Source organism: Periophthalmus magnuspinnatus, chromosome 7 (genome assembly GCF_009829125.3).
Source record: "Periophthalmus magnuspinnatus isolate fPerMag1 chromosome 7, fPerMag1.2.pri, whole genome shotgun sequence".
In the NCBI taxonomy this organism is placed as follows: Eukaryota; Metazoa; Chordata; class Actinopteri; order Gobiiformes; family Gobiidae; genus Periophthalmus; species Periophthalmus magnuspinnatus.
In genome coordinates this window covers 19,125,661-19,146,968 of record NC_047132.1, presented here as the reverse complement: position 1 = coordinate 19,146,968, position 21,308 = coordinate 19,125,661, and the positions used below count along the sequence as shown (strand labels likewise).

The 21,308-nt window shown below is 38.3% G+C and overlaps 1 protein-coding gene across 1 annotated transcript in view; it reads right to left on the bottom strand.

Moving 5' to 3' along the window:
• LOC117373236 (plexin-B1-like) overlaps positions 1-21,308 on the bottom strand; it is a 68,434-nt gene that overhangs the window by 42,412 nt on the left and 4,714 nt on the right. The window contains exon 2 of the mRNA XM_033969164.2: positions 3,579-3,673. The gene's annotated coding sequence lies outside the window, so the exon portion shown is untranslated. The remainder of the gene's footprint in view (positions 1-3,578; positions 3,674-21,308) is intronic.

Below are 21,308 nucleotides of genomic sequence, written 5' to 3'. Positions count from 1 at the left end.
AACATAACCTTGATTGGATATTCCCACTGTGACTAGTAGAGATCAAGACTCTGCTTTCAGTGTCTTACCACTCAACTGAACAAGCAAGCTTAAGACAGTTTTAGATGTGATTTTGAAAGTTATTTCAAAGTTCATTTATTTGACTCATCATTAGATTAGAGACAGAATAGGAATGTCACTTATCCTTTATTACTGGTTTGTCTTCTTGTTCCATTGACTTGTTGTTTTTAATTTTTTTTTATTTCCGATATGGTTTTGCACTTTAGAAAGTAGCTCTATGTAACTTTTCAAGTGGAGGGTCTGACACCTGCTTGTCTTCATGGAAATGTTGTAGTTTTTCCTTGAATGTTCCACAGTATGGCATTAAACTCATCTTTGGGGGAAAGTAACCCGACCAGACAAGGTTACAGGCCAAAGCTTTGGTGAGCAAACCCCATTCACAAGAAAGAATGTGTGCGTTTTTAGTTATTTTCTTACAATAAAAACACCTGTTATTGGTAATGAAGATAATGCCTTACTGGAAAAGAACCAATGCAAAGCTGTAACATGTAACTCAGAAACCAAATCACAAAAGTTACACAATGCACCTTGCCATTCAGGTTCCTCACTATACAGGATGTTTTTGACAATCCTTTTAAAAATGGAAAAAAATAGGGTGTGTAATCATTCACTAATAATACACAACAAGATGAATTCATGAATGTTTAACTGCCCTCAAGTTCACACTCTGTCCATCAAACCTATGTCTGTGTAGACTTTGCTTTGACTTGCATCTCCAACACAGCGCACTACATCTGCCACTTTTAGCCCAAAGACAATGAGTGAAAAGATGACCAATCTGAATCATTAGCATGCTGGCTCTACAAAAACAAAGCCCTCACAAATAACCATTCTTCTGAGGTTAATTAGTGGTTTAGAACGGCCATATGCTGTGATGCAGCCTGCGTCATCGGCGCATGTGAGTATGCTCATTGTTCAAGCTAATGCTAAGGAGGCAGCAGTGGGCTCAACTCTGCATACATTACCACCTACGGGCCGGACAGCCGCAACTCTCCAAGTCCCCTCTTTCACTGCAGCTAAATAGACCCAGGTCGGCCATTGTGGTGCTGGGTTGTCGTGGCGACGGGGGTGCGTTGAATGGAGAGTGGTGGTCTCGCTCATGTCGGTGGTGGGCATTTTAATCAGCTTGTCACGCTGTCTGGGGGTAACTGGTAATGGTTGGGACAGAGGCGTACAGTTCTTTTTTGCTGAAAAAAATTGTGTGTTGTCGTATGATTCAGAGAGCTCTGGGAAACATCCAGATTCATTTTCCACTGTGTTATTTAATAAAAGAGCCAGTGGAGAAGGGGGAAGCGCCATAGCCAGGCACCAATGATGGTGACCAATGAAGTTTATTGCCAACACGACCAGGCCGGATGTTTCAAAGGGATATAAAATTACTAGTCCCAAGATGGAACCAAAAATGACCTAGTTTAAGCAGACAAAATTGTGTGCACAAGCAAAGTGCTTGTTTCTGAGTAAATTCTACAACTGTATAAAAAAATGAAGAAGAGAAATTTGTAGGAGAAATGATACTTATTTAAGTGATACAATTTCTAGGGCTGTAGTCAACTAAATTAATTCTTGGTAAACTGAGGACATGCAGATTGATTAGCCAACTAAAAATAGGGTGTGGCAAAAGGTCTCAAAACTATTGTGTATCTCTATGTATCTGACCCAAACTGCACTAACAAGACTGCACCGGCACGGGAGTTCATGCAAAAACAACTATTCATGCAGGAAAAAAAGTAATAGGAAACAATGCATTTACATGTAATAATGCATGTAAAGACAGAATAAACTTGTGAATCATGAGTTTAATCTGCCTTATTAGATATTAAGGCCAAACAAATATAAAATCTGCTAACTCACTCGTTCACTAACTCTCCTTTCTGCTGTTGCCCCATTTAATTCCCACAATCTGAATACAATTATTAGGACTAATACAAATTTTGGTTGACTTTACTGCAATAATATAACAATGAAACCTTTCCTTCATTGCAGAATTCTTAAGGTGTAGATCTGATGTCCATATAAAAGGGAACTGAGGAGGAATGGACTAAAATTGCTATGACTATGACCTGCTGCTTATTCAGTCTTCTACAAATACTGTTTAATAAAAGGAAAAAATATTACATTCAACCACATGTCAGTATTACAAACCATCTATTATTACCAATATTCCACTCTCAAGTTTCAAGGGAACAAATCTCAGCCCCAACTTAATAAGACAAGAAAAAATTCCAAAGACAGTCCCAGTCCAATCCCACCGGACTGGAGTACACACCAAAGAGCATCATTTGTTTAATTCATGAAAGAATCACATGACCTCTGGGTAAACCTTTGACTCCGCCTCCCCTCCCTCCAGTCACGGTCCTCTCCCAGTGCCTGCGCTCTCACCCAGGCTGCTGGTATGTAAGGCGCCTCTTTGGATGCCACACATATTCGGGATGTTTGGTCCCAATGCTTAAGACCCGCTGTCATGCACGGCTGTTGGGAGGGCACAGGCTGCAGGCTTATAACATTTCATCATCACACAGGGACACATCTGCTTAAGGGTTGAGAAGATGTGGAGAACCCCTCTGAACCGAAAAGGTACAAAATGTCTTAGAAGTTGAGGTTATGAAGCCTGGTGAGTCATGGTTTTGATTGCGTTCTGTCAAAAATAATTAATCTGAACAAAAGATATGGATTTCAGTACAAGAGAATACGCAAACACATTTCTGGATTAAGCCTACACAATCAGTCACCAAACAGGTATTAGAATAACAACATACAGAATGCAAGCAATGGCACGAATACATCCAAGTGATAATCCAAAAAAACCAACACACCAATTCTGCATTTCACTTAAAGGTTCTGCAGGATTTGAACAACTAACATTTTGGTGGATTGGCATTTGTAAAGCTTAAGGTACTTATGTTTTGAACTGGTAGGGGACAGTTTTGAATTGTTATGTCCCTTTGGAAACTGCCAAAATAAGCTGGCGGGTTCTGAACACATAGACTTGATGATTAAAGAAGCAAAAATAGCGGGACTCAGTTATTATCTTAAGTGTGCTATGTAACTTTTCTGGTGGAGGATCCATCTTGCACTTCCAGAAAAGATGTAATAGCTTTGTTTGAATTGGAATGTTTCAGAGTATGGCAATAATCTACTCTAGCTTCTATTTTATCCAATTACATTAGTTTTATTTGCTAAGAAAATACCTTGAAAAATATGTATTCTTTCTGTGAGCGGGGTTGTCGCTCCACAGATATGACTTATAACTTGGCCTGGGACGCACTGGCTTGTCTCCATGAAGAAAGATATGTTTAATAGCATACTGTGTAACATTTTGGGCAGCATAACAATAACATCTTCATCAAGAGAAGCGGCTGGTGGATCCTCAACCAGAAAAATTACATAGAAGCCATATTAACGATGTAGAAATGTACAGAATGTTGATGGTGTATATTTTAGATCGAAGCTTATACATACAAACATACATTTTTTTAATCTTATGTATTTGTAAATGATATACAAGTGAATTTTCTTACCCAGATTCTAGGTATTCTCTCGTTGGTGGAAACAATGATCTGCACTTCTATCCTTGTATCCACTCCACTCACCCCTCTGTCTCTGCCTGAGGACACTGCAAGCACACAGAGAAGGACAATTCAGGTGACTGCCTTTTCTATAGAACACATTACATCTTTTTGTCATCCCAACATGGAGGTGAGACATTAAACTGGCACTTGTGTCTGGATTTTAGACGCTAGCTAACACCGTTAAACCACAGAGAAGACAATTCAACAATACCAGGCCTGAATATCTCAATGGCGTGACTAGTCATTTTAACGCTTGTATGTAAAAGACTGCCTACTCCGACCAAGGCGCGTTTCATCTGAAGCCAGGGCACCCATGCAAACATAATCCCACCAAATCTCTAAAAAGGGAGCAGTGACAGGCGTTCCTAATTCGCATTTCACCGCGGATGGGCCCGTACTGTCCACAGGGGTCATTTTCGCACCAGGAAACTGCTCAAGGGTACTTCCTGCTGTATTACTCTTCTCCATAGGGTATAAAGTGCTGGTTAAACAAGTCAGTGATGTAGAAGTGACAAAAGGAAATGCATGTGGGCGTAAGAAAAAAGTAAATCAATAAAAGCTGACTAAATAGATATTGGGAAACCAGCCAAACTGTATAAGGCAGATATCATCATATTGTACTTCACTGAGAATGAGAGAATGAGAATAAGGTAAAGAAACAGTCAATGAGGGAAACTTGTGTGGGAAAACACAATGCATTTGAAAGATGACTGATCATCTATTAATTTAGTCTGAATCATATAATCTAAATAAAAAATAAATAAAACATTAAACATTCCATTTATATTGCAATGATGAATGGTTGAAAAAGATCATCACAACAAACTGCATAAGCACTGTTATATTAGATCTATTTCAACTGGAAACCATTCAATATTCAAACTATTCATACCGTTTGATAATGATGGACTAGATGGTATTATTTTTACATTTTCCACCCTCCACCACCACTAAAAATAGGTTGTACTTCTACCAGTTCTTTATATTTTTTGTTATGTTAGTTCATGTCTGTATGTTGGTGCTACTTACCCCTGCACCAAGTCAAATTTCTCCATGAGGAAACGGAAATAAATAAAACCTGAACCTGAACCTACCACTACATAATGTGTTAAAAGGTACAGTAACAAGCCCACATTAGAAAAGGCTGGTCACTTGTTATCTTGTCCTCAAGCGTGGTCCTCTGCATCTCTAAAAGATCTAGTAAAAATACAAGTTGCTCAAAACAAAGCAGCAAGACTTGTGCTTGGTTACTCATTTAAAACAAGAAGAGAACAGATTATTTGATTTAAAAGGCACAACAGAGTGGAAAACAAGTTACATTGGGCAAATTGTTATGCAATACACTGACCCTAAAAACGCCAGCTTTTATATTCAAGTTGATCATTGTGATTCTTTGCATAAGTATGGCACTAGAACTGTTACTAATGGCCATATAATTACACCTTACCCTTGTATAGATCCATATCTACTTGGAACAGTTTTCCTATTGAAATTCGCCATCTTAAAAACAAGCAATTATCTAAAATGTCATGTCTTAAATCGAGACTAAATATACTGTAAATGAACTGTAAATGTGCACTGAGATGAACTGGAATTCAACTGTGATTATTTTGTTTAGGAAATGTGCTTTTATTGCAATGAGGAAGACTAGCTGATTGCACGGCTTTCAGCTAATGGGATCCAAATAAATAAACATATTAACAATTAGGTTCAGAAACATTAATATTTTATAATAATAGTAATGCCTTTGTGTGCCAGTGTGCAAGATTGTCAAAACCTCTCAAAGCACTAATCATTATCCATTCCCTCCATACTCAGTGGCTAGCCACAGCTGTCCTGGGGTAAGTGATGGAGGCAAGACTGTCACTTCAACTACATTAACACATGAAAGAATATTGCTAATACCAGAACATTTGAAGATATTTAAACTATCTATTTTAAAAGATTAGTAGATTTCATAGGGCAAGAAAATAGGGAAGCATTTATCATCACAAAACATCTATGTTATCAACACACTTAAAATGAAGAGTGGGCTCTGATTTATCAAGAACAACAGTCATGTCCTTGTACCAAACTGTGCTGATTTAGTGTTATGTTTTATTTCTACTAATCCATTTTAATCAAGATTTAGTGGCGTTAAATACTGGAACATGCTCAATAAAAACAAATTGCATCAAAGTTAATTACATCTTGATATTGTGCACAAATAGCTTGGGTCTTTCCTGTCCAATATAAATTACTCTTTGCTAATTGCACAAAGCCAAGGCCCAATCACAATATTTCCAGTAACAATTTCCGCTCCCTTTTCTCAGCTCCACAATGACTTTAGACTTCCATTCACCCTCCAAGCTGGTGGTTGGAGTGTGGGCAGGTGGGACTCATATCCTGGCCTTCTGTCAACAAGCCCGGTGACAGACAGCTTCATTAGAAACAAAATGGACGCCCTTCGAGACACGCCTCACTCCCCCATCACCACAGCACTGGTCCCTTTAGCTCTCCAGAGATTGGGAGAGTGGGAGGTCTTCACTTGTCAGGCGCTTAATAGACTATGTTCTCTACATCTCCCTTTTGGAAGAGATGCATTTGAGATTGGAGTAGAGGTAGAGGTGGTATCTGTGGCGCTGGCAGGAAATCAAAGATGATGGATGAGAGTGGCCTGGCCCGTGCTGAGGTTCTGAGGTGTTGGAGGCTGATCCGGAGACAAAGAATAAGGTGGGGAGAGGTTAAGCGTATGATAAACCAGCTGCGAGAATCAAAGGGGGGATCGGACAAGTCATTAATCACGTTTAGCCCGTCAATCAAACATCAACTTTCAGAATCTATGGATGCCAGTGCCATTAAAGCAGAAGCATTTATTTAATTAATTACAAGAGGAGGAAACACAGTAAATGTAAGTCCCATCTCTGCATCGATCATGTATTATAAAAGGTAGGAAAGGACATTAGTAATGAGGCATTGCATAGGGTTCAAACTACTAATACTACTAGTAGTAACTAGTTTGACTTTTCATTTTTAATTAGTCTATTTTTATATGGTGTAGTTCTCAGACAAGACTATTCAATCTATTCTGATTATGTGACCCACTACTAATGTCAGCTGCTAGTACAATTATATAGGGCTCACAGCTTGGAGTGCTCTAAAGAGGAAGAGAAATAGTATATAGTGTTTAATGGTTAACTCCAGTTCTATGATTGTGTCAACTTTGTCAACACAATCACTGTCAGCACTCTATAATGAATACATACAATTTCAAGAGTTGTTTCATTCCACTAGGTCATAACAGCCTCTATCCCTTTGTCTTGAGTGGACTCTGGCTCTGGATAGATTTGAACTCTATCTGCAAGTACGTGTCAGTCCTGGACACATCTACAGCTTGTCCTTCACTCCTCAAGGTTTGTCTTTTTTCAACTGGGTTTTTGGAGTTTTTGCTGCACCAAATACGGGTCTAAGGACAGTGGAAGCTCTGGAGCAGTTATCCATTTTCTTGTTTCCTTTGAATGTTGCTTAATTTGACTTGTATTGACCAATGACTGTTTGACTGTTTGATTTTCTAACTTTTCTAACTAACCAACTTTCTGTCGGTTAAATCAACAATTGTGCTCCGTGAGATGACTGCTGTTGTGATTTTGGGCTCTACAAAATAAATGTAATGTCTAGGGCTTTTTGTGGAGCTAAACCACACACAAAAAGATGACCCTACACTGCTTTCTGAACTTGCTGCCTGCTCCTTAATTCAGCATGACTTCAAAAAATTCCAGATTACTTCCCGGAGTCTCTTAGCTCAGTGGGTGCTGTCCGGGCCTCTTTACAGTCAGTGATCTGGAGACAAACAGCGAGCAAACGGCAGCAGGAAGCTCCAAGGAGGCTTTGTCGACGCAGGGGCCACGGGCATGGACCCAACACTAATACGGCTAATGGCTTAGGAAACCCCACGGCTTCTTTAATTGAGGCTTCTCTTGAGGGTCCAGAGGGGAGAGAGCGGACCGGGCGCGATAAGGAGCGGCAGCAGGGACCCAGATTGGCCCCGAGTGCGAGATTGGACTGATGTGGAGAGAAGGGGCGGAGCTGTGGAGGGGCTATAGGACAACCAATCAAAGAGACACTTGAGGTCTGGGACACCTGGGATCATCAATGATTGATCAAACTGGAGGGGTTAGGAAAAGGAGAGACTGGTTAAAAAGAAGGTGGGGGGAAGACAAGAGGACAGGGATATGACAATGAGAAAGGAATGAGCAAAACAAAGTCCGACAGATTCTGAATCAACTGAATGAACCACTTAAAGAAAGAAAAGGTAAGTCGGTGGAATATTGAATAAAATATTGTGGGGTATGCAAACAAAGCAAAAAGCAGAGTTATAGATTTTACAGGTGGGAGCTTTGTCCACAAATCCCATGAACAAACAAAGAAACAAATGGAAACAAAGTCTGAGGAAAGAATGAATACAAAAACAAAGAACAACCAGAAAAAGAACAAAAGATCAGAGAGCAGTAGCAGTTGCTAAAAGACCATATGCCATCCAGAAACATGTCATCAGGGATGATAACATTAGACTCACAATATAACCAAAACTAGCACGCACAATTATACAAGTCATCTCTACAAGTAGCGGTCATGAAACAATTGAGTATATGAAAGTCATTTGAAAATTCGCAGTTTTGATATAGGCAAAAAAAATGTCTAGACGAAAAACAAACATTCAATCCCCTGAAGCCCCTTTGCTCGCATGGACCTTAAAATCCTGCATTTGCATTTTACTACCTAATGCAAAACACAAGAAAAATGTGATTTGCATTAATTAACTACTGTTGCCTAGGGTTGGACAATATTGGCAAAAATCATCCATGATCTCTATATTCTGGATGATTATTCCAAGAACAATATTCAGATGATATCGAGGGAATGTTATGTTTGAGGTTCAAGTACAATTATCGTATTGGATGTTTCTCCAATCTCAAATGTTGTACAAGTAACTTTCAATGATCTAGTCAATGTTGTGCAATGGTGGAAGTACTCAATTTTGTTACTGTTATAGAGAAGTATAGATACCAGAGCAAAAAACACATAAGTAAAAGTAACACAATCACGTGAAAAAAAATCTACTTAAGTAAAAGTATTAAAGTACCTGTTAAAACTGTACTAAATAAGTATTTTTGCACAGATTTTGAGGTCTCATAAAGCTTCAAATGTAGTGACTTTGATAAAGATTTGTGTTGAATTTTATTTAATAGAAAAAAATTGATGATAACAATTGTTTTTTTACAAGCTGTTTTTACTATATTTTTGTTTGCTCAAACTATGAATGTGATAAAAATAAAGCCCTCAGTCTTTTCAACAAACTATCAAAAAAAATAACTTTACTTTTCAGTCCTGTTCAAAAATGCAGTGGAGAAGAAAGTGCAGATACCTTCTTTCAAATGTAGTTTATGTAGTAAATGTAGTACAAGTAAAAAGGATCCACTTTAAACTTTATAGTAAAGTACAGCTACCATTTTTTTTAACTTATTTACAATATTTCACTACTTTTACTTTGTTATGTTCCACCACTAATGTAACATAGCTTTTTACCAAATTGTTACAGCACTATGAATTGGGCCATGGAAAAGCTATACCACTTAAACATTAGCCTTTCAAAAGTGACGCAATATCCTTACATCCATGACAAAGATTCTTGCTTTCACTGCCGACCTGCTTTAGAAGGTGAACACAAGATAGTCTTTATTTGCCCCACAATGGAAAAACACACAGAAGGTGAATGCGAGAATGTTCAGAAATAGATGGCTGTTTATTTATTGAGACAAAGCATCTCTCCTTGACTAGGACAGGTCTGCAGATTTACGTTGCCGCGTGGCTCATTTAGCATCGCCCTGCTTTGTTTAGTGGCTTGTAACGCGAGTACACCGGCGTACCATGGAGCGTGCTGTTGTATTCTTCTACTGCAGTCTGGCTTTGGGGGTCGCCTGCTGATCAGGCTCAGTGTGTGAAGAAAGACTTGGAACTGCTGTCTGAGCTGCTCACAAATGTATTATTAATGAGCTGAGTGACTGATGCTGGAATAATTACTGTAGCTTTTGAATAGTAACACAATCTTGACTTCTAACTCAGGTTCAAATGAATGGAGTATGTTTCCATGGTAATTCAACTTTTGTTTCCCAGCCTGAGGCAAACAGACATTAATGTGGAGTTTAATGATTTACACTTGCACTGTGTCATAGTTGCACCTGCGGAGTACGCACTCAACTGTGAAGTCTCGACAGTAACTTTGTCTAGGGATTCATAGGATGTGAGAGAGGTTAAATTATGTGCCAGGTGTTTTTCTATTCTCTGTTGTCTTTGATTGCTTGACTTTTGTTCCACGTAGTAGTTTAAGTCATGCTAATAACATTTTTAAAAGAGTAACTCAGAGTCCCACAGCATAGGTCCTGGGTACCTTGACAAAAGTTAGCCCCAATAACTTAAAGCAGCAAAAGACAAAAATGAAAGTGATATTTGTTGAAAAAAGTGTTTTAAGGATTTGGGATGGGCCGATATGGATTTTTTTTTTATCCAAAATTTGTCCTGCTGCTGTGGTCGATAACCAATATTTGTTGAAACCAGTATTTAGCTTTTAAAATCCATTGCAAGACCCACAAATACATCTTAAATTGAAGATCACAGATTAACTTTTCACTTTACATGTTAGTGTAACAAACACACATATAACGCTTTATCCAAAAAAAAAAAGTTTGATATGGGCCGATACTGATAATAGAACTGATATATCGCTATTAAGGATAGTTGGGAGTTTTTACCATTGTTTTATGTGATAAAACGGAATAGTGAAAGGAGGAAAAGCATTAGATGGTAAATCTCAACTTATGACTCTCCACAATAGTCAGGCCTGCTCAAGTTTCTGCAAAACCTCAGTGTAAAAATGTTTTCCAAACTTGAAGTCTGGATGAAGTCAGCATAATCTTACAACATTTTTGGTCCACTATGTAACACAACATAGGAATTCATTAACTAGTCCAGCAATATGTTAAGCTCGCTCACAGTTATTTAAATAGGCCATTTTTCCCATGCTATTTAATGCTCATTTTTCCATAGAGAAATATATTGCAGCTCAGCTTACAACAACTAAATGCATTCAGTAACTGTAATGAGCCTCGATGGATTCTGGGGAAGTTGATCTCTGTGTTTCTAGTTTGTGACAAATCTATTTTAAGCAGATGTTTATTTAAGACTTGTTCCTCACCCCACGAGGGAGCAATAAACCAACTTCCTCAACAAAAACATGTCCATCCATTTTTAACCTTGCTGAGTCACTATGGTCAGTCCAACACTGTATCACATCCCTGTGAACGACTCCCATCTTAACCATGACTCTACATTTGTCTTGCTGTCAAACACGGCACAACTGAAAGCCATTTTTTCTGCTAATGTTGCAAATTGTGAGGTGTGAACAATGCGTAAGGACGGAGTGATCACCATGTGAATGTGCCCCTCCTCATTCATCATCACAGGGTGGATACCATCGCTACGGGCTGTTGTTGCTTTCAATTAGCAGCGGCTGCGTCCGACAACGGGCAGCAGAACGTGTATTGATTGGCCAAAGCTTTAGAAATGCATGTGTCAAGGCCAACTGGGGTCAAACTGTGAAGCCTGGAGAAGAATAGATGGGAAGAGTGTGCGGAGGGAGGGGCCGGGGAGAGGGGGGGACGGGCAAGAGGACACATCCCATTGAACATGCCTCTGGACCAGGAGATTCAGGGGAACGCTAATGGGAATGGCATATTTGCGTAGAGGTACAAAATATTGTTTAGAAATCCTGAAATTGAACAGAAAGGATGTTGAAATGACAGATTTAAGCCAATTTGTGCAGGATTAAAAGGATTATGTTTCATCTATATGGTGTCATTTTACTTTTATTAGTTATCAGTGGAAAGAGTAGGGAAGCGTACATGAAGTAGCATTTTGAGATGATGTTAAGGCTATATTTTTTAAGGATTACTGTAGTATAAATATCCTTTCACTTGAATTATACAGCATTAAACCATAAACAATGTGTACTGGCTTTTGTTTTGACATAAAGAGGCCAGTGTGTGGTCACAATATAAAAAAAAGAATACATTTTAAGCAATAAAATGGGAAATATAATCAGATGTCCAAAAGGTAATCAAAAGGCAAGAATAATTATTAATAACTCTGACCTTTACATGTTATTTCAAATCGACTGTGTACTGCTGTTCTCCTGCACCAGCAAACATGCACGCACTTTTTCCTCCTCCCTAACAACACCAACGCAGCATGCTGTTGAACGTTACCATTTCATGATTAGGAGTATATGGAGACATAACCATAACAAACCCAGGTGTAAAAACCTAATTAACCTGATTAGAGCTAATGAGGAGAAGTAAGAGAGACCATTCACAGACACCTGCTAAGTTCTGCCACTCTGATCTCCTAAGTAGGCCTGTCACACTAATTACTACATCAACTTATTGTTCAATACTTGACAGATAGAACAATCATTTTTGGCGGGCAGTATTTATTGTGTTTTTTCTTTGTACTAGTGGGAAATTTTTGGGATATTTTTTTCTGCAATATAATATTTGAGCTGAAGAAGAATAAAAGAATAAACTAATTTGCTCATTTTCTTTTTTTTTTTTACATTTAGAATAATTTTTTGGGGGGATAATTCTGCTTTATGATATGGTTTCAATATTATCATTCATCTTCTATGTTTTCTTCAGAAAAATATCACACTTCAAAATGTGTTATCGTGACAAGCCTACTCCTGAGGTCTTCTTTAATCAATGAACAGTAGTCTCAGTTTGTTGTGATAACTCTATATTATGTAACACAGTAGCACAGTATATATATATATATATATATATATATATATATATATACATATATATATATATATATACATATATACATATATATATACATATATATATATATACACCGCTGCCCTGGTTGGTAAAAACATGTTTGGGTATACGGTGGGTTAATCACAGGTTCATTCGCACTGCAGTAGCCTGGAGTGAGTCGTGTGAGCGGATCCGTGCAGGGGGCGGACGGCAGCTGGACAAATAAACCTGAGCTCACTCCTGTTGGACTAATGGACACCACTGTGCACTTACCGCAGCGGCTCTTGGCTCTTATGTTAGCAATAGCATTAGCCACTTTGATGTGGAACCGTGATATTAACAATAATAAGTCCTGCATTTGGGCCTGGTGTTTGTTTAAAACCAGTATCACAGTCAGGAGGGGCACACCTGGAGAGACAGGGAGCAGCAGATGAATGAACCACAAAGTACTAACCACAAAATAATAGGTAATGGGAGGTCAGGCTAGGGTAGGGCAAAAAATATATCTTCCCCTTAAATTATACAGTTCAATCTGTATTCTAGGTAGTTCTGAGAGATTGAGGTTGAGAAATTGACCACTCAACAAAATGGAACAAGGAATTGATTTGCGCTCAAGAAAAACAAAAACAAAAATACCAAACTAGGGCTGCACAATTTTGGTAAAAAAAAAAAAAAAAGTTGCAATTGCGATTAGATTTGTGAGTTATGTTTAAAAAGTAGGCTTCTGTTCAGATCAGAGGACATTTTAAACAACTCCAAGGGCATTATCATTTGAGAGAAGATGAACCGATAAACTTTTTGTGACGATTGTCACGATTGTGATTTGATAATAATTAATTGCGCAGACCTATACCAAACCCCACAAAATTTTGAATAAGAGTACAAAGAATATTCAGGAACAAGAATATAAGAATAACTGAATTTTGACCAAAACATCACATTGAACCTTATAATTCTAAGAGGGCGATATGATTTTGTAAAGGCAAGATTAGGGCTGAACAATATAGTGATAAAAACTGACTCATGATCCAATTCCACTTTGATGAAATCACCAAGTTTTTCCTTGAAAGTTACTCTATGCTCAAACAAAGACTTTTTCAGCTCCTATTGGTTAGTGTCAAGTGGATTTAACCAACTGCAATGAACTGTGAACTTTCAGAAGAAGCAGATGAGTTTAGTTGCAAGAGAAAGATACTAACTTTTGAATAAAATTGTGAACTGGCTCCAAGAAAATTGCGATTTTTTTTTTTGCATATCACCCACTCCTATCCTAGATCAAGATTATAACACCATTCATCTAAGCAGCTTTATACTTTAGGTAAATAACTACAGCTTCTGATTTGTCTGGGTTAAGATTAAATTAAAGACACAAGATGGAATATGTAACTCTTGATGACAATAGACCAAGATTGGGACAAATGTCTGAAACAAGGCTGACGGATGCCATATTTGATTTTGGAGAAGACATCCAGACGTTACTCGCAAGTATTAACTTGTGGTTTCTGTGTTTGGTCATTTCCTCCTGTTTTCTCGATGTGTGGTCAATTGGGCTGAAACCGCACTGAAAACCTATCCTCCCTTCTGTACTGGACTGTATGTACCACGGCTCCTGGTGTTTGGTTAGCCTCCTGGACAGAATGGGACAGCTCATACTGGAGCTCAACTCTTAGAACAGAGGCAGTTTAGCAATGACATGAAGCTAAACAGATGAGAATACTCTAATAGCAAGTACATATTTGCCCTCAGATGAATATCTCTAGTCCAAAATACCACATAGTCAGTCCGCAAGAAACTACTTTAACAATAGTTTAACAATACAAGGTCTAAAGATGGCTAGTTCTAAATCAGCAATCACCTAGTGTAGTCTAGTAATGTATTTTAAAAGGAATTGTACTTGAGTAGTAAATTTGTTTTGACCAAGTAAGAATATATAATAAAAGGAGCTCTTATGGTCAAAAGGAAACCGCTGTGTGCTGTCTGCATCTAATTATAAAGCATTTTTATCTTCCCCCGAACAAGGAAGTAGTGAAATAAAGTGTTTTGCACGTTTTTAAAATTGTACAAATCTGGTACAGTACAGCGCCTTTAAATGTAAATCTGGAAATATGGTCACACTAACAGACAAAATTAAGCAGATTGATCAGCCAGATCCATTAACTTTGTAAGTCTGGAATCCCCCTCGTACAATCTCACTTTAGAGCAATACCAGTTTATCTATTATTAAAGTGTCACTATGTTCGTTCTGGACCCGTTTTAACATAGCACACTTTCATTTTTAAACTTGTTACTCCCCTTTAATTTTGTGGAATTCAACCTCTAATGAAGGGATACTAAACTAACTTACTCGCTTTTTAGAAATGAGTTACTTCAGCTGACTAGACTACTACACAAAATAATAGAGAGATCCTACAAGCAGCCAACATCACATGGTTTCTCTAGTCACGTGGCATCAACATCTGAAATAACTCCCCGCTGTTTTCCATATTGCAGTCGTTACTACACAGGCTAATGACCTTCACTAGCCAAACATCCAGGGTTCAGAGGGACACAAGGAGACGTGTTTTCATTGTAACTCACTCATAAATGCGTGACAGAACACACCAGTCTGAAAAAATGTCTTCCGCTCTCAGAATCCTCCTGCTTGTCTTTCTCCACACAGCCTATCTGCCCAAGGTCCTTTTCTGAATTATACTCTTGTCTATGGTGCCTCTCCCTGCTCCTCATTTAATAAAAACAGTGAGTGCATGGGTGGGTGGGAGGACATGCTCGGAGGCCTGGCGTTGGCACAAAAAGCAACTATCTGTCAGCTCAAGAGGGCTAGGGGGAGGAGTAATTTAAAGCCACTTTTCAGGTTCAATATCAGGCTTCCGGATGAATTTCACAAACACGCATCAGCGTTTCCAGGGAGGTGCAGTTAAACCCATGTGGAGAGCCCTGAAGCAAGATAAAGATGAAAGCAGAACAATAAATATTAAACTATTATTTTACATAAAGTAAGGCCAAGTACTGTAATTAATTAGTGAGAGATTGTATTGATTGCATTTTCTGTCATCAGGACAACATCATAAGATCAATAAGAAAAACTGTTGCTGTACGCAGTTCTTCTGCATGTTTTGTTTGTTTTTTTTACCTTGGCCCAAGTGTTAGTCCATCTATGTAAGGTGGGAGAATGAACCTTGTCAGTGGAAGCAAGCACAAATGGGAAGATAGTATTAACTGTGAGTTAAGACTGTTAAACTTCAGTGTATAAGAAAAACAGATAATAATAAAGTTTACTCTGGTATCAATTCTTAGTGAAGCTTTCTGTGAACAAATATGGGCTCAATACCAAGACTCTCCAAAGGGATTCAGTTTGTGGTAGGGCTGGGCAATTAATCAAAAGATGGAGAGATTGTGAATCAGTCATGTCTAATAGTAACTGATATGATTGGGGTTTTTGAGAGGTCTACAGCCAGTCCTTTCAGTAAAAGCATGTGGTTTGGAGCAGACGGAAGACTATGGAAGAAGAAATTTAACTATATTTTGTTTTGTATGGCACAGATTAAAAATATGTTTTGTTTATGTTTATGAAATCAATGATATGAACTATTTTAATTTAGTTTGAAAAACTAAGCATCAACAAATATAAGAAAAAAATAAAGTTTTTTTCCCCCATATCACTCAGTAGTTAGAGACATTAATAATAATGACACTAAGGCCACTAGCAAGACCATTAGCAAGATGACTTTTTCAGAATAGATTCCGCCTGTCTCTTGTGCATTTTATGGGATCTAAATAAATTATTAATAATCGTGTTTTAGTGCCTAAAAAGCTGATATGTATCAATATCCAATATCCTTTAAAGACAATCAGCTTTTCACATTGCTGTACTCAAAGGTTTATTATTTTTGGACCCTGAAACGGAAAAATAAAAATAACAGAAGACCCATAAAATACACTTTTATAGTATCCAATTTATTGTACAAAGTAACTAATGGATCACTATTGTCATAAGGTAATTGAGCTCATGTAGCGTATGCTAACAACAGCAGCTAATGGAAATCATTGTTGAACCTGTAATTACAGGTAATGTGTTAAGTAAATACCGTTAATGGGCCCCTATGCCTCAGTGTTCTTCTGTTATTTGTGTTGAGTGTCCATCTGTGTGTGAGTGCCTTGACCATTACAGCTCAAATGAGATAATAGACATCGTGCATTATACTTTTAGCTTCAAGGTATAGTCCCACTCCCATATGAGAGGATAACTCACCAAGCTGCCTAAGGGTATTTGACTCATGTCTTAGGAGAGCTGATGGTGTCTATAGCCCGTAGTCAGGTAAATCCATGTTCGACTGCTGACTATAAGATCCGGGCTGACTTAGCTCAGAATCCTACCCTGAATCCATCAGACCAATTGACAGCAGCGTAAAGCAATCTGGGCTCAATCAATCCCCACAAAGTTATCTCCACTTGTGCAAATTATATTGATTACCCATTGACTGACCGTGATACCCAGCTCCATTGTTAAAGTAACATAATTAAACTAAACTAATAATGAAGTTAATATTGCATGATCTAGTTGGGGTTTATTTAGACCACATGGCAGTTGTATCTGGAGCACAAGGCAATAGACAAATGCTAAGGCTTTTTCTGCAAAAGGGGAATCCTGCAACTGTGAATGGCGCAGATGGCTAGCATAGCATAGCAGCATCCAGACACAACTGTCCAGGGATCAGGGCTGCATGGGCGTGAAGGGGATTATATCTCAGGGCAAAAGCAACTGGGAGCACATGGAACTGGCCTCTAGACACCAACAAAATCAATACGCTAAGAGATGAAACAGTTAAGTGAGCGTAGAGAAAGGGATAGTTTAAGTGGGTAATTGTACCACATGAAACAAAACACAGTGAAAACATATATATATATATATATATATATATATATATATATATATATATATATATATATATATATATAAAGGTGTAATTATAATTAGCGTGATGAAATGAAAGTAAATATTGGTCACAAAAGCTTAGTCAAAACTAAATTTCTGTAAAATCAACATGCAACTGATTAACTGAGGCACAAACTTCACAAATACAAACTTCATTACTTTAGCTTTCTCACTGTTTGGAAAGATTCCTGTATTGAAAGCACCTGATTTTTACTGTCTTAAAAATGTGAAAAACAGAACCGGTTCATTTTAAATGGTTTCAAACACATTCCAATAATTCACCGTGATTAGTTTATAGGCGTGTTTCGTATCTTTCAAAGGAGCAGCATTTTGCCATCACAGGAATCCTAACAGCAGATTGCATGCCGACAACACACTTCCTGATTCTCAGAGGATAATCACTTTATAATTAGATGAAGAATGCACACAGCGATCTCATTTCAAACCCAAGAGCAGCTTTTACAATGCATCTGTATTGGGGCAAGACACATTTTGCTCAGCTACATGGGGGAAAAAAATCTGGTGCTGCCCCTTTAACCGTTAGTCTTTCTTAAATGTGGATGATTCAAGCATTAATAGCTGAAGCTGCAGGTAGCAACAAGACGGTCATTTGGCACAAAAACTTGTCAAATCACTGCAATCCCATGCAAACGGTAGATGGTTCAATGCTTGACTCATTTCCCCAAAAGTGTATTGCCTAACCTTACATCAGAGTAGTGATAACTTCAGCTACTGTCACCACATATTCCCAATGCAAACAATGGGAACATCCACAGTGAGTAATCAAATGTGGAGGGCTGAGTTGAGGCGGGACAGGAAGAGCAGCTGCTAGCAGAGTTTGGGCGTCCTGCAGTCCAGGCTACAGGCTGGCCTCTCTGGGGACATGGAATGGGTGGTGGGGGTTTGTTGGCACATTCACCACTGTCCCAGGGCCCAGCGCTGCGTCCGCACAAAGAGGACACGCCCCTGCCTTCAATATGGCACGCCTTATTGTGGCCCACTGTAAGCAGATTAGGTGAAACAGGATTACATTAGACAGCGTAATCCTCATATTGTTGTATCATCCACTTATATTTTCCATTCAGGCCCGGACACATGATTGCTGATGGATTAAAAGCTATTATTTCTAATTAAATGTGTCTTTTAAATTTATGGCTAGTGTTTTAAGATAATGAATGGAATTTTATAGTTAGAATAATAAGACCTATTCATTAGTTTAAACTGCATCTTTATAATTACAATTGGAGAAGCTGATATATTTACTGCAGTTCATGCATTTTTGTTATTGATTAATAAGTCCAGGTTTGAATGACTGACAGCTTTAGTGCCCAGTCAAGATAGTTAGTTGGTGTGTAGCAATCATAGTTCATTCTCAACCGACACTCAATATATCAGTGAACAGGCATTAATGGGAACTGCTTGACAGAGATCCAAGCTTAGATAAAATGGTTCCAGGAATTCTTAATTTGAGTATCAAACAAGAACATTACAATGAACTCACATTTGAAGACGAGATATTGAGAATATGAGTGAATGGTTACCTCTGCACATGTCTTGCTTGTACCCTCTTCAAGACTGAAACAAATAAGAACCCAGAACTGTACGATACTGATTCTCATTTTAACCAAAATATATGGTTTAGATTAACAATTTAAAAAATTCCCACCCATGTATGAAACTGCAATCCAGTATAATCAGGTGAATGATGTCTTAGGGGTTTTTCTCAGCAATTTCCCAGAAATAGTAGACTTCAGTACAATTTCCTTGGCCATCTGAAATATGCTTCTGTTCTTTGGTACCAAGCTAATAAAACAACCTCTCCGTCTGAGGCTGTAACAGACCATGTTCTTCGTGTAGGACCAGGGAACAGCTCTTATCTTTGTTTTCTATCCAAATATACTGGGCCCCTCAGTGTCAACACATTGGCCTTTTCCACGACAGAATTCTCAGTGTTGTGCTCATGATGCGAGTCAGCCCAAGTCGATAAGGATGGAGTGGATTTCCATTTAAGTCCTGTACGCTGGGGAAGAGTGATAATGAAATGATGTATTTATTAATCTACCAACCTGAATGTCGACCATCACAGGGATGTTTGGAAGGCATGAGATCAGAAGGAGAGAAGAAATACTGGTAGGCATATTTGAACCAGGAGTGTTCTTGTTCAGAGGTAAATTCTTGAAGGCTCAGTCAAAATGTTACAGAGTTCACTTATGTATTGTCCACTAACCTAAATTTCTAGCGCATGAGAAAGCTTGTGGGGGCTGTTAATTGAAGATGAAAACAGCTGTATGATTGTAGAAAAAAAATTAAGTAAAACATGTAAGCAAGTTATAAAAAAATAAAAAATAAAAAAGTAATAAAAATGTATATAGTAACACACAGACTGAAAGACTAGGTTAGGGATGGTACACTTTACTGTCCCATTAGGGAATTTTGTCCTCTGCATTTGACCCACCCCTCAGTGCTGCAGGGGAAACCTTGACGGTGCACGTTTTAGACAAACATGGGGAGAACATGCCAACTCCACATAGAAAAGCTCTGCTAGCCCACAAGTCTAACACGGAGCTTTCATTGTCATCTTTTGTACAATATTATTTTGACAAGAACCCTGTGGTCAGGGTGTGCCCCACAAGTGTTGCTGCTCTGTGCACTCCTGTCTGCAGCTCAAGAATGTGACATAAGGTCTCATCAGCAGCTGCAGACACCAAAACAGGCACCTAGATCTCACCATCACACCACTATGTCAACCCTACCCCAATCAGAACTGTCAGTTGAACACTGCACACAAAGATACAGGAAACAGATAATAAACTCCCACCTCTAAGTGCAGCAGTTGAGTAAAGAGATTGTCAGTAGGGTAAAGTCAATAAAACGATAATTAGATGGCAGTTACCTTGAATTTTGCTGGACTTACTTTGTTCTAATAACTCAAATTATTCATCAAATTGTAGCATATATGTTTGTCTGTATGCTGCAAACAAGAATCAAGTATGGAGGTCTCTCAAAATAAAAATTAAAAAAAGAGCTATATTTGCAAAGAAAAGCCACAAGCTCAAACCAGCAGACAGACGTTGAAACCAGCAGATTGAAGCCATCCAAAACTCAAGCACAGGTGACATGGACCTGGTTTGTGTTTGCATAAATGTGGTAGAGGGAGAAACATGATCATTTGTGTTGCAAAATAGCTTTGGTCTGCATTGTTTTATCTGTAAAAAGATTAAAGAAGAACAATGAACAAAAGACTTTTTAACATTTAAAAGTTCCGTTTTATTTGGAGAGTATAGAGGGACGTATTGTACATAGATCATTAGGGGTGGGATTTAGTTTTTGCTGTTGTTGGTGGTTTTCAGATTCTACAAAGTAATGATGTCATACTCCCAGATGGGGGGCAAGATCTAGATTTCCCTAGTATGTAATCACGCTGAATACTATAATCGACTCATCATTCAATATATGTTAGATGGAACAATACATTTTGGGGGTCAATATTTATCATGGGGACTTTTTCTTTGTACTACAGGGTACTTTCTGTACTACAGTGAGATATGAACTAGAAGGCTGAATTATGAATTTCTATGACTCATTATAGATACAACAACTTAACTGTAGGGATGGGACGATATACGATAATATGGTTAATTGCAATAAAAAAGGTCCTAACTTCTAAATCGTTTGTGGCATTTTTTAATAATCGTAATCATCCCACATGATTATAATCCCCTTTACTGCCCTCTGTCATAGTAATGAAACTTGTTAGCTTCTGTGTCTATTCTGATTTGGGGATGGTTCTTTATCACTCCTTGTCATGGCTAATGGACAGGCAGTGGATCTGGATCCCAGTGACGGTGTACATTTCTATCCTCCACTCAAGAAGGTGAAGTCTGGAATTATTAT